Source organism: Scyliorhinus canicula, unplaced genomic scaffold (genome assembly GCF_902713615.1).
Source record: "Scyliorhinus canicula unplaced genomic scaffold, sScyCan1.1, whole genome shotgun sequence".
Taxonomy (NCBI): Eukaryota; Metazoa; Chordata; class Chondrichthyes; order Carcharhiniformes; family Scyliorhinidae; genus Scyliorhinus; species Scyliorhinus canicula.
The window spans coordinates 45197-59694 of NW_024055806.1; the positions used below are offsets into that span (position 1 = coordinate 45197).

A 14498-nucleotide genomic window follows, 5' to 3' on the forward strand; every position below is an offset into this window, starting at 1 on the left:
AAATTATTTATCACAGGTTCAGAATGTGCAACTCATTACCATGGAAAGGAGTTGAGGAAAGTGCTGAGATGTTTTCAAAAGGAAACGGGACAAGCACATGAGAGAAAATGGAATCAAAAACCAGCTGAAGGGCTGAGATTTGATAGGTGTGACATTCGGAGATGTGTGCCGAGTATTGACAGCAGCAGAATCTGGGATAGAATGGCCTGTTTGTGTCTTATATATTCACAATATTTCAATGCAATCTCCTTTTACAGAATATTTGCAGATGCAAACATCATGTTGAGATCTGACAGTCACTTGATTCATCAGGACCGGCCTTTCAACGTGGAAGGAGAAATGTTTGGCTGTTTTGTCTTTCGGAAAAAATTTCAAAAATCACTGTGATTGGAAAAGCACCGAGATAGAGGCATCTAAGTAATTTTCCTCAGTTAACTGGAACTGTGCTTTAACCAATCACACTGCATGAAATTAAATTGCAGCATTTACATCAGGGAGACCCCGTACTCAGGCTTCAACTGATGATCCAAGTTGCAGAGACATAAGGACATTCACACCAAAGGAATCAAGAAGCAGCAATAGGACATTCAGCCCCGTAAGCCTGTTCCACCATTTAATAACATCACGGCTGATCTGATAGTGACCTCAAATCTGCATCCCACCTACACCTGATAACTTGTCGATAACCATGAAGAAACCGTGGAAATGTGGGGACTGTGGGATGGGATGCCAATCCCCGTCTGAATTGGAAACTCATTGACGTATTTACACTGGGGAAAGGCCGTTCACCTGCTCCGTGTGTGGGAAGGGATTCACTCAGTCATCACACCTCCTGAAACACCAACTTGTTCATACTGATCAGAGACCGTTTAAATGTGCTGACTGTGAGAAGAGCTTTAAAAGCAGATATGATTTACTGACACATCGACGTATTCACACTGGGGAGAGGCCATTCACCTGCTCCGTGTGTGTGAAGGGATTCACTCTGTCATCCGAACTCCTGAGACACCAACTTGTCCATACTGACCAGAGACCGTTTAAATGTGCTGACTGTGAAAAGAGCTTTAAAAGCAGATATGATTTACTGACACATCAACGTACTCACACTGGGGAGAGGCCATTCACCTGTCTGGAATGTGGGAAGGGATTTCATGATTTGTCAAACCTCCGGGCTCACCATCGGGTCCACTCTGATCAGAGACCGTTTAAATGTGCTGACTGTGAAAAGAGCTTTAAACGCAGAATGGATTTACTGACACATCAACGCACTCACACTGGGGAGAGGCCGTTCACCTGCTCTGTGTGTGGGAAGGGATTCACTCAGTTATCAAACCTCCTGAGACACCGACTTGTTCATACTGATCAGAGACCTTTTAAATGTGCTGACTGTGAGAAGAGCTTTAAAAGTAAACCGAATCTGTGGAAACACCAGCGAGTTCACACTGAAACAGAATCATAGAATTTACAGTGCAGAAGGAGGACATTTGGCCCATCGAGTGCACCGGCCCTTGCAAGGAGCACCTTACTTAAGCCCATACCTCCAACCTAACCCATAACCCCACCTCACCTTTTTGGACACTAAGGGCAATTTAGCATGGCCAATCCATCCAACTTGCACATCTTTGGACTGTGGGGGGAAACTGGAGTACCCGGAGCAAACCCACCCAGACACTGGGACAACGCGCAGACTCCGCACAGTCAGTGACTCAAGCCGGGAATCAAACCTGGGACCCTGGAGCTGTGAAGCAACAGTGCTAACCACTGTGCTACTGTGTCACCCAAACGTGGGCGTGGTACTTGGGAGAGGTTGTTCAACTGCTCCGTGCGTGGAAGGAGATTCACTCAATCAAACAATCTGAACAGACATCAGCAAGTTCACAGGCAACAGCAGGGTTTGGATTCAGCTGTTGTTGCTGCTGTTAGTCACATCCAGGACTGAATGATGCCTGGACGTCTGTTTCCAGTGGGGCTCCACAGTTTCCGGATAAATATCAATGATTTAGACTGAAATGTATGCACCAGGATTATACAAAAGTTGCTGATGTGTTTTAGACAATGAGGGAGAAAGCCATGGACTGGGTCAGGTGGACAGAAAACTGGTGATTGGAAATTTAGATAATGAGAGGTTAGGAACCCACTTCAGTTAACTCCCGATAAAAATAAGGTCACTTCAGGATAATGGACAAAACTGATTGGTGGGGAAGCTATAAATAATCCTTTTTTTAAAAATAAATTCAGTGTACCCAATTATGATTATTTTTTCCTAATTAAGGGGCAATTTAGCCTAGCCAATCCACCTAACCTACACATCTTTAGGTTCTGGGGGTGAAACCCATGCAGACACGTGGAGAATGTGCAAACTCCACTTGGACAGTGAACCAGGGCCGGGATTCAAACCCTGGTCCTCAGTGCTGTAGTCCCACTTCCCACTGCTAACCACTGCTCCTCGTGTTGCCCAAGCTACAAATAATTCAAAGAACTTTATTGAACAGTTCTCAAATGGAAAGGCTGTTGACCACATTAAAGATAAGAATCTACAATAGATGTTTGATCTAGCAAGTCATATTTAGGGCAAGATTATAAACAGAGGGCATTCATTTAAAGTGATTAGAAAAAGAAGCAATGCTGAGCAAGGCTAGGAGAGTGGGCAAAGAAGTGGCAGATGGAATACAATGTGGAAAAGTGTGAGGTTATGGACTATCGAAGGAGGCATAGACTATTTCCTAAATGGGGAAATGCTGAGGAAATCGCAAGCACAAAGGGTGTCCTTGTTCAAGATTCTCTTCAGGTTAATGTGCAGGTTCAGTCAGCAATTAGGAAGGCAAATGCAATGTCTTCCTGTCGAGAGGGCTAGAATACAAGACCAAGGATGTAATTCTGAGGCTGTATAAGGCTCTGATCAGACCCCATTTGGAGTATTATGAGCAGTTTTGGTCCCCGTATCTAAGGAAGGATGTGTCGGCCTTGGAAAGGGTCCAGAGGAGGTTTACAAGAATGATCCCTGGAATGAAGAGCTTGTTGTATGAGAAACGGTTGAGGACTTTGGGTCTGTTCTCGTTGAAGTTCAGAAGGATATGGGGGGATCTTATTAAAAACTCCGGGATATTTCGGTATTTTACTAAGGTGCGTCAATGTTGTATAAAATCAAAATTTCTCAATAAAAATTATATTAAAAAAAAAAACTCAGGAATACTGCGAGGCCTGGGTAGAGTGGACAGGGAGAAGATGTTTCCACTTGTAGGAAAAACTTGAAGCAGAGGGCACAATCTCAGACTAAACAGGCAATCCATTAAAACAGAGTAAGAAGTCTCACAACACCAGGTTAAAGTCCAACAGGTTTGTTTCGACTCACTAGCTTTCGGGGCACAGTTCCTTCCTCAGGTGATGAGGAGGAATTTAAACAGATGAGGAGGAATTTCTTCAGCTGGAGGGTGGTGAATCTGTGGAAGTCTTTGCCAATGAATGATGTGGAGGCCAAACCACTGAGTGTCTTTAAGATAGAGATAGATAGGTTCTTAATCAATAAGGGGATCAGGAGTTATGGGGTGAAGGCAGGAGAATGGAGATGAGAAAAATATCAGCCATAATTGAATGGCGGAGCAGATTCGATGGGCCGAGTGGCCTAATTCTGCTCCTATGTCTTATGATGTGAAGAAAAACATTCTGTGCTGCATGTGGGATCATGAATGCACTGCTCGAAAATGTGGTAGAGGCAGATTCAATTGATGCCTTGAAAAGAGAATTGGACAACTATCTGTTACGATCAGATCAGCCATGACCTTATTAAATGGTGGAGCAGACTGGGCTGAATAGCCAACTCCAGCTCCTTGCTCATCTGTTTGTATCTTTTGAGGAGAAAAATATCTACAGAGTTCAGGGCCAATGACAGGGGATTGTGACTGTTGCAGAAAGTTGGCACAGATACAATTTGTTGAGTGCCTTTGTTTTGTGCTGTCACCTTTCTATGCCACTGTGTTATGAGGGAAATGCAGTGCACCAATGCAAGAGAGGCAGATTGCTCCCTCGATATGGATTGGATTAGATTTGTTTATTGTCACGTGCACCGAGGTACAGTGGAAAGTATTATTCTGCGAGCAGCTCAAACAGATCATTTTGTACATGAAAAGAAAGTAAACTAAAAAGAAAATACATAATAGGGCAACACAAGGTACACAATGTAAACATCTTGACAAAGGCATTGAGCAAAGCAGACAGGAGTGTAATATTAATCAGATCAGTCCATAAGAGGGTTGTTTAGGAGTCTGGTAATAGCAGGGAAGAAGCTGTTTTGAATCTGATCGTCCGTGTTCTCAGACTTTTGTATCTCCTGCCCGATGGAAGAAGTTGGAAGAGTGAGTAAGCTGGGTGGGAGGGGTCTTTAATTATGCTGCCCGCTTTCCCAATTGAGCGGGAGGTGTGGATAGAGTCAATGGATGGGAGGCAGGTTTGTGTGATAGACTGGGCTGTGTTCACTACTCTCTGAAGTTTCTTGCGGTCTTGGGCCGAGCAGTTGCCATACCAGGCTGTGATGCAGCCCGATAGGATGCTTTCTATGGTGCATCTGTAAAAGTTGGGAAGAGTCAGTGTGGACATGCCAAATTTCCTTAGTTTCCTGAAGAAGTATAGGCGTTGTTGTGCTTTCTTGGTGGTGGCGTTGATGGTGGTGCGTGGACCAGGACAGATTTTTGGTGATGGAAACCCTGTGCCCCACTGCAGGAGAGGCTGGTTGTTGGGCAGTGTGAGCTGAACATACATGGCTGGATAAAGACTAAGGCAGATGTCAAGACCCTTGGAGCAAAAACAGGTCTGGAGGGAGTGGGTCCAAAAACCTGGGGAGTTGCATTTTGCATGAATCGTGAGTGTGATCCAGTCACAATTATGAACAGTAAACAAACCTATCACTGGTTTGATGAGATGACTTACCGTGTCACAGGTGTCGTAAATACTGTACATACTGTAGATCAGCCTGCTTGCTGCCCATGTCTGAGGGATGGCCTTATCAGAATAATGTGTTTCTCTATTAAAAAAAGTATCCAAACCTCTCATTGTGCTTCATGCCCAGCATCTTGCTAACTGTGGATCTTCTGTTTTGCTAACTGGGAAATAGAATCTTCCTGTTTACTAATTGCTCTATGGCGGCTGTGTTACCCAGAATCCCCCGCGCTGCAGAAAGTCCCCTATCAGTGAGTGTATGAGGCCAGTGCGCAGGTGCAGTGTGGGTGTGTGCTCTGAACATGCTCAGTGTCAGTCATAGTGAGAGAGTGAGGAGGAGCTGGGTTGAACACAACAGTGAGCTGTACCCCTGTGAGAAGGGCATCTCCCAGTCTCTGTTTGACTCTCCTGCAGCTTCCTGTCATGGTCGAGTTGGACAAGGAAATCTCATCATTTGAGCTGGAAAAGGCCATTGATTGCTGAGCAAGCAGAAAGGCACCCGGCAAGGATGGAATTCCAGCTGAACTGCTCACACACAGAAAGTCCCATCGACTGTCACACCTTCCTGCCCTCCCCTTTTGGGCTGTGAGACTGGTCCATGGAACATGTGTGATGCAATAAAAACAGCAGTGACAGAGGAGACAGCATCAACTACAGGGACATCTCACTCCTTAGAGTCAGGGGAAGACCTTCACTTGGGTGATATTTAAAAGATTCATCTACTTGAAGACTGAGTTTATCCAGAAGCACAGTGCGGTTTCTGTGCTGACAGATCTACAGTGAACATGATCTTCTCCACACACCAGCTACAAGAGAAGAGAACAATTGGGATTTGGTCTCAAGTGTTTGTGCTGAGAAAGTGAAATGTTCTAATTACTGAGTGAAAGTAAACCTTTCAGTGTGAATCACAATATACTGGGACAATTGGAAAAGGCACAAAAGTGTTTCAATCTCTGAAGATAAACTTCAGCCTTGAAGTTATGTTTCGGAGCTCACAAGCTGTGGGAATCTTTGTGAATGTTTCCTCTTCCCTTTTGTAAACAAGCAAAGAAGTTAACCCTTTCCCCTGACAGCACGGCAATGATTTGATATAAAGACTTTGTCTTTTAAAGATTTAGCTTCATCCCATTTGTTGGGGTCATCTTTCCGGCCGTGGGAATCATTGCGGGCGGGATGGAAATTTACCGGAACATTTTTTTTGATGATCCTAATCTTTATTGTCACAAGTAGTCTTACATTAACACTGCAATGAAGTTACCGTAAAAAGCCCCCAGTCAGCACATTCGGGTACCGGTTCAGGTACACAGAGGGAGAATTCAGAATTGTCATGTGAGAGTACCTTTAAGAACTGGGTGTTTATAAAATAGCTGCAGTGAAGACAGACAGCCCGGCTCCACCCACACTCTGATTTCGCTGCAGCTATTTGATAAACACCCATTTCTCAAAGTTACAGCTGGTCTTCCAACCATTCGGAGTGAACGGGGCGGGGGTGATCCTGGATCTCCCTCAATGGCTGAGACTCTGCATCATTTTGAGCTCTTCCCATTGGCTACATGGGCACGGGTTCCAAAACCTCAATTCCTGCCTCAGCGATGTTTACCAATGGGAGGACTTGGAAGACCGGATGTACTCTGGTCCTCCAGCCAATCAGACTGTGGGCTTTGTGTAAATGAAGATTGAACTTTACACAGACTAAAACTTCTTCCTGTGTCAAAGCTCTGAGTAAAACACTTTCCGCTTTTCACTTCAATGGATTTTAAATTAGAGTCCATTAACCCTTCTACAGAACTGTTACAAGGAACAGCAAACATTAACTCTGTGTCTCTCGCAACAGAGGTGGCACAGTGGTTAGCACTGCTGCCTCATAGCACCAGCGAGCAGGGTTCAATTCCGGCCTTGGGTGACTGTGTGGAGTTTGCACATCCCCCCCCCCCGGTCTGTGTGGGTTCCCTCTGCGTGCTCGTTTTCTCCCGCTGTCCAAAGATGGGCAGGTTTGGTGGATTGGCTATGCTAAATTGTCCCCCAGTGTCCAAAGGTGAAGTGGGGTTATGGGGAGAGGGCGGGGGAAGTGCACCTGGGTGGGAGCTCTTTTGTAGGTTGGTGCAAACTTGATGGGCCGAATGGCCTCCTTCTGCACTGTAGGGATTCCATGATGCTGCCAGACCTGTTGAGCTAATCTAGCATTTTCTGGTTTTACTCTACATTACACACCTTTATAATCCACTGATTATTATCGAACCACTGTACCATTAACTCCCAGGAGCAATGTGTTGATGTTTCAGCCGTTCCAGCCTTTGGTGACTGTGTGAAGTTTTTACATTTTCCCCATGTCTGTGTGGGTTCCCTCCGGGTGTTCCGGTTTCCTCCCACTGTCCAAAGATGGGCAGATTTGGTGAATTGGCCCCGTGAAATTGCCCCTTAGTGTCCAAATAAAGATTAGGTGATGTTACTGGGTTGCGGGGATAAACAAAGAACAGAGAAAAGTACAGCACAGGAAGAGGCCCTTCGGCCCTTCAAGCCTGCATCGACCATGCTGCCCGGCTAAATTAAAATATTTTGTGCTTCCGGGCTCCCTATCTTCTATTCCCATCCTATTCATGTAATTGTCAAGATGCCCCTTAATATGGTGGAGGCATGCGCTTAAGTTGGGTGCTCTTTCCAAGCACTGGTGCAGGCTAGATGGGCCAAATGGCCTCCTTCTGCACTGATTTGGTAGGAATTTCTCTCTCACAGTCTGATCCAATGGGTCTGTCTGGTGGTATTTCCCTGATGGTGGCACAGTGGTTAGCACTGTTGCTTCACAACACCAGGGTTCCGAGTTCAATTCCCACTTGGGTCATTGTCTGTGCAGAGTCTGCACTTTCACCCAGTGTCTGTGTGGGTTTCCTCCGGGTGCTCCGGTTTCCTCCCCCATGTCCCGAAAGATGCTCTTGTTCGGTGAATTGGACATTCTGAATTCTCCCTCTGTGTACCCGAACAGGCACCAGAGTATGTTGACTAGGAGATTTTCACAGTAACTTCATTGCAGTGTTAATGTAAGCCTACTTGTGACAATAATAAAGATTATTATTATTCAGCGTTTGGATATTTTAAGGAGCAGCTAGACCCTCCTTGGTTCTACCTGTTGTCCCTCAGATATTCCATCTGTTTTTGGTTAATGTTTCTGGAGTCTGAGTTCTTCCAGTCTGTCTCCAATTCTCCTTCCTGTCTGGGGTATATGGGTCTAGGGAGCTTGGTGTGATTCGTGTTGTTTGGTTGTCTGTCTGTCTCCAGCAGGTATTGTTGTCTCTCGATAATGACTGTGCTGCTACCCTTGTCTTCTGGTCTTATGAACATATCCGTGTAGGGTCCAAGCTCCCGGATTGTCTGTCTTTCTCTCCGGGTGAGATTCGGTTTGTCTCTTGTATTTCACTGTGACAGGGCAGAGACCTGATTGAAGGGATTCAAACTTGGGAGTTCTGGGAAAGATAGGCAAGGATTTGGGAGGTGACAACATGTTCAAAGAGTTTGGAGCGAGGGAGGTTGAAGATGGAGCAGTAATTTGTAAGGATGGCAGGGTCAAGGGTTTGTTTTATTGAGGAGGGGGCAATGATGGCAGATTTGAAGGACAGAGGGACAGTACTTGAAGAGAGAGAAATGTTGACAATATCCATGGACACAGGGTAGTTGGCTGATCAGTAGCTCAGTGGGAATAGGGTCGATGGAGCAGGCGCTGGGTCTCATGGACAAGATGAACCCTAAGAGGGCATGAGGGGAGATGGGAGAGAAACTAGAGAAAGATGTGGGTTCAGGGCTGGGGAAAGGATGAAATTTAGAGACAGTTTGGTCCGGTGGGCTCGTGGAAGGGAGGGAAGCAGCAGAGGCAGCTGATCGGATTTACTAAATCTCAGTCACAAAGACGCTCCACAAGCTCCTCACACTTGTTGGAGGTGAGGATGGAAGAGACGGGAGAGCGAGAGAACTTCAAAAGAAACTAACTTGTGTCAGAGATATTAAAAAGTTACTACACACTGCGCATTTAACACAAATCTACTTTATTTGACTTTTAGCCTGAATATTAGTCCCTGTAAATGAGCAGAAAGAGACCCAAATGAACATGGTTTAGTCCTGAATGTGAGTAACAGGAAAATTCAATCACTGCAGTTATTTGTGGCTTTTTTGGTGTCTCAGGAGGTGGGATGAAGTGGCGAATCCCTCCCCACAATTGGAGCAGGTGAACGGTCTCTCCCCAGTGTGAACTCGCTGGTGCTTCTGCAGGGCAGATGACTCAGTGAATCGCTTCCCACACTGGGAGCAGGTGAATGGCCTCTCCCCAGTGTGAATTCGCTGGTGCTTCTGCAGGTTGAAGGACTGAGTGAATCCCTTCCCACACCAGGAGCAGGTGAATGGCCTCTCCCCAGTGTGAATTCGTTGATGTACAGTGAGGTGAGATGATCGCCTGAAACCAGTCCCACAATGAGAGCACCTAAACCGTCTCTCATCAGTGTGAACATGTTGATGATGCATCAGTTCCCCAGAACTTTTATAGCTCTTCCCGCAGTCTGGACATTGAAACGGTCTTTCATCAGTGTGAATTCGCTGGTGACTTAGCAGGTCGGATGACTGGGTGAATCCTTCCCCACACTTGGAGCAGCTGAATGTTCTCTCCGCAGAGTGAATTTGTTGGTGCTTCTCCAGGTCAGATGATCGCAAGAATCTTTTCTCACATTTGGAGCAGCTGAATGGCCTCTCCCCAGTGTGAATTCGCTGGTGCCTCTGCAGGTCAGATGATCGAGTGAATCTCTTCCCGCACTCTGAGCAGGTGAATGGCCTCTCCCCAGTGTGACTTCGCTGATGTACAGTGAGGTCAGATGATTGTCTGAACCCAGTCCCGCAGTAAGAGCACCTAAACGGTCTCTCGTCAGTGTGAACACGTTGATGACGAATCAGTTCCCCAGAACGTTTATAGCACATCCCGCAGTCTGGACAATGAAATGGTGTCTCATCAGTGTGAACTCGCTGGTGACTCAGCAGGTGGGTTGAAAAAGAAAATCCCTTCCCACACTCTGAGCAGGTGAACGGTCTCTCCCCAGTGTGAACTCGCTGGTGTCTCAGCAGGTGGGATGACTGAGTGAATCCCTTCCCACACTTGGAGCAGGTGAATGGTCTCTCCCCAGTGTGACTGCGTTGATGAGTTTCCAGCTTGGATGGGGAAGTGAATCCTTTCCCACAGTCCGTACATTTCCACGGTTTCTCCTCGGTGTGACTGCATTTGTGGCCTGTGAGGTCTGATAGAGCGAATCCTCGTCCACACAAACAAATCATGTACGGTTTCTCCCCACTGTCAACTATGCTTTTTCCTTCCATGTTCAAAATCCGCTGATATTCAGGATATGATAAATTGAGTACTCTGTCAGATCCTGATGTGATGCTTGGTTTGAGTTTCCAGACTTTGAATCCTCCCCTTCGAACACCATGTGAAACTGATTTAAAACAGAAAATTAGGGGTGAGAGAGAACCCACAAAAACACAAAGGCAGGTTGTGAAATTTAGCTGAATGAATCGAGTCACTTGTGGGGCCGGCACTGGGAAAAAGTGACCATGAAAACGGCTGGATTGTTATAAAACCCAACTGGCCTCTTTAGGAGGAGAGAAAAAGAGGCGAAGAGGGATTTTGTATATCTACAAGACACATTAAGAGTAGCTGGCAAAGCAAATTCGATCTGAGCTTCATCAAGAGTAATATTGATACTGAAACTATGCTTTTGGTGGCACGGTGATTAGCACTGCTACCTCACAGCGCCAGGGACCCGGGTTCAATTCCATGGTGACTGTCTGTGTGGAGTTTACACTCCCCCACCCACCAGTGTTTATGTGGGTTTCCACCCGGTGCTCAGATTTCCTCCAACAATCCAAAGAAAGGAACGCGAGGTGGATTGGCCTTGATAAATTGCCCCTTAGTGTCCAGGGATGTGCAGGTTAAGTGGGGCTATGGGGTTACAGGGACAGGGTAGAGGTGTGGGCCTAGGCAGGGTGCCCTTTCAGAGAGTTGGTGCAGACTCGATGGGCCGAATGGCCTCCTTCTGCAGTGCAGGAATTCTACGGTTCTAATTCTATTCTACGAATCTTTATAAAGCTCTGCTCACCACTCTTCAGGAAGGAGGTGAAGGTTGTTGAGAAGGTGCAGGGGAGATTTACCAGAATGGTTCCAGCAAAGGAGGATGAGGGGAGATTTGATTCAGGTCTACAAGATTATGCCAGATTTCCATTGGGTGGACAAAGAAACTCTATTTCCATTCACTGATCATACAAGCAGCCGGGACACAGATTTAAAGTTTTGGGTAAAACCTGGCTTGAACGATATAAGACCCGGAGGGGTTTTGACAGGGTGGATGTGGAGAGGATGTTTCCTCTTGTGGGAGAATCTGGAACAAGGGGGTCACTGTTGCAAAATAAGGAGTCGCCCATTTAAGATGGAGATGAGGATGTTTTTATTCTCTTGAGGGTTGCAAGATTATGGAACTCACGTCCTTAAAAGGCAGTGGGTCAGAGTCCTTGAATATTTTTAAGGCAGAGCTGGATAGATTCTTGATGAGCAAGGGGGTGAAAGGTCATCAGGGGTAGGCAGGAATGTGGAGTTGAGGTTAGAAAGAGATCAGCCGCAATCTTATTGAATGCTGAGCAGGCTCGAGGGGCCGAGTGGCCTGCTCTCATTTTTATGTAAAAGGTACAGGAGATATGGGATATGTTTATACACAGTGAGCGGCAATTACCTGAAACTTGCTGCCTACGAGGGAGTTTGAAAATAGAAAAAATAATGATTTGATTTCAAAAGGAAAAGGAGAATGGCGCTGTCTGGATTGCTCCAGAGAGCTAGCATGGATTCAATGGGCCAAATGCCATTCTCTGTGCCATCATGACTAATATAACCCCTGGGGGGTTCAGATATCACTCAGGTAAATCTGTGCTCACTCCCTCTGAGACCATTTTATCCTTCGTCAGGTTTGTTGCCCAGAACTGAACACAGTTCTCCAGGTTTAGTCTAACCAGGGTTTGTGAATCTTGGGGCTTTTCCAGTCACACTGAGACCTGAAATCTTCCCTCACAGACAGAACAGACAAACCTTTTACCTTCCACACCCAGATGCTGCTGATATTCAGGTTCTGATGAATCGAGTGACTCCGTCAGATTGCGATGTGACATTTGGTTTGCGTTTCCCATCTGTTCAACCTCCACTTCCATTTTCCTGTAACTTTGCAGAAACCTCACTGTCAGTTTAGGATAGAAATTCACAACATTCTCTCCTCACCAACTTTAATTAAATGTATTCCTGGAAGTTTGATCACATGACCTGCCCCTATCCTCCAGCCATTTATCGGTCAACACATCCATCCTTGTGACACACTGCCTTCCTCGGCCAATTGGGAAGCAAAAGGACTCATTACCTTACAGGACAGTGATTGACTGTCAGCCAAACAACCTTTATCCCATTTTCAATATTTTTATATTCGCTGAAGAGAAATGTTCAAAGAAAATTACATAAAAATCTTCTTTTACTGTCCTAATGATTTCACAGAAACAAATCTTGCCAAGAAAGGTTACATTTGAATTCATGAAGACCCTGAAACGATTGTCAATTGCTGAAAAGACCCAACTGATTCACTGATGTCCTTCAGTGAAGGAAATCTTCTATCCTTATCTAGTCTGGCCTACACGTGACTCCAGATCCAGAGTCAGCTTGTTGACTCTTAAGGTTTTATAGAAATGTACATTTATTCTAATAGTCCGCAAACTAGGATATACCCGTCTCTGGATCTGTAAAGACATAATTACCTGCAAATGCTCGCATTCAAAGCCTTGTCTTGCAGCTTTGACTTTGTCTATATATAGAACATAGAACAGTACAGCACAGAACAGGCCCTTCAGCCCTCAATGTTGTGCCGAGCCATGATCACCCTACCCAAACCCACGTATCCATCCTATACCCGTAACCCAACGGGGACACTAAGGGCAATTTAGCATGGCCAATCCACCTAACCCGCACATCTTTGGACTGTGGGAGGAAACCGGAGCACCCGGAGGAAACCCACGCACACAGGGGGAGGACGTGCAGACTCCACACAGACAGTGACCCAGCCGGGAATCGAACCTGGGACCCTGGAGCTGTGAAGCATTTATGCTAACCACCATGCTACCCTGCTGCCCCCTAAGAACATACCTCTTAATTGAACTGAGGAAGGAACAGTGCCACTGATTTGAAACAAACCTTTATCCTTGTGTTACAAGACTTCGCTCTGTGGGATGACTCTGAAGGGTTTTCTCCAGCTCAGGGGGCGGGTCTGGAGGACTGACCGAGAGCGGCTGGTCCTCCAACCAATCAGAGTGAATCGGAGGCGAAGCAAAGCCGGGGCTCTCGTTCCCTCTGCATGCGCCCGACCACCCGGGCCTGTCTCGGGGAAAAGCCCGAGGAGCGTTCGCCGGTTCAGCTGCCGTATCCAAGCTTCGTATTCGGGGATTGGGGCCCACACGGAATGTTTATGAAGCCTCCCGACCCATCCACCGGCTCCATCCCTCCCTCAGGATTCACCGAGCGGGATCTGATCAGCGAATGATTTCCACCCGACCGCCTCAATCCTCAGCTGTCATCGGCACTGCGCATGCTCCAGCTCACGTGGTAGACACCGGGGCTCAGCCCCGCCCCTCATTCGCTCCGATTGCTTGGAGTACCAGCCGCTCTGTTCGGTCCTCCAGGCCCGCCCCTCTCTTGCTATTGGTCCAGTGCTGTCGTCAATGACTCATCGGGCATTGTGAGCTGGAGCATGCGCGGAGCCGATGCTGGACTCAGCCGGGAGGTTTCACGGAAACGCGGTGGAGGTTCCAAAATCCAATAAGTTTCCGGGCCCGGGTTTGCATCGAGCGGGGGGACAGCTGCGGCCTGCTCCCGGTTACAGGCCTGAGTTAACGGCCGCCGTCTTTATAGATGCTGCAAACCCGCAGGGGGCAAAACATCAGAGATAGGGTTTGTTGTGAAACCAATGGGATATTGTAAAACAGGAGGTCAGGGTTACAGTCAACAACCACTACTTCTATTTATATAACACCTTTAACATCATAAATCATCCCAGTCAGCTTCACAGGAACATTATAAAACAAAGTGAGACACCCAGACACAAAAGGAGATATTAGGGCAGGTGAAATTGGTGAGTTTTAAAGAGTCTGAAAGGAGGTAAGTGAGGTGGAGATGGGGAGGTTTAGAACATAAAACATTACAGCGCACTACAGGCCCTTCAGCCCTCGATGTTGCGGCGACCTGTGAAACCACTCTAAAGTCCATCTACACTATGCCCTTATCGTCCATATGCCTATCCAAAGACCATTTCAATGTGTTTAGTGTTGGTGAGTCCACTATAGAACATATAGGGAGGGGATTCAGTGCTTGGGGCCGAGGGAACTTAAAACCATGGTGGAGTAATTAGAATCGGAAATGGACAGGAGTCCAGGATCAGAGCTGTGCAGATATCCCAGGGGGTTGTGGGGCTGGATGAGATGACAGACACAGGGAGAGACAAGGCCATGGAGGGGTTTGA

The 14498-nt window shown here is 46.6% G+C and overlaps 1 long non-coding RNA gene across 2 annotated transcripts; it reads right to left on the reverse strand.

The window, feature by feature from the left end:
* Positions 1 to 10312: 10312 nt before the first annotated feature.
* Positions 10313 to 13599, reverse strand: LOC119961096. 2 transcript variants are annotated; one of them, XR_005459590.1, is made up of 3 exons: positions 13499 to 13599; positions 12042 to 12163; positions 10313 to 10394 (listed from the first exon to the last, which is right to left on the reverse strand). It is a non-coding gene; the product is annotated as an uncharacterized LOC119961096 (long non-coding RNA). The 2 variants fall into 2 exon arrangements; XR_005459589.1 differs by lacking the exon at positions 13499 to 13599 and adding an exon at positions 13178 to 13470 and having other exon boundaries at positions 10327 to 10394.
* Positions 13600 to 14498: the final 899 nt, after the last annotated feature.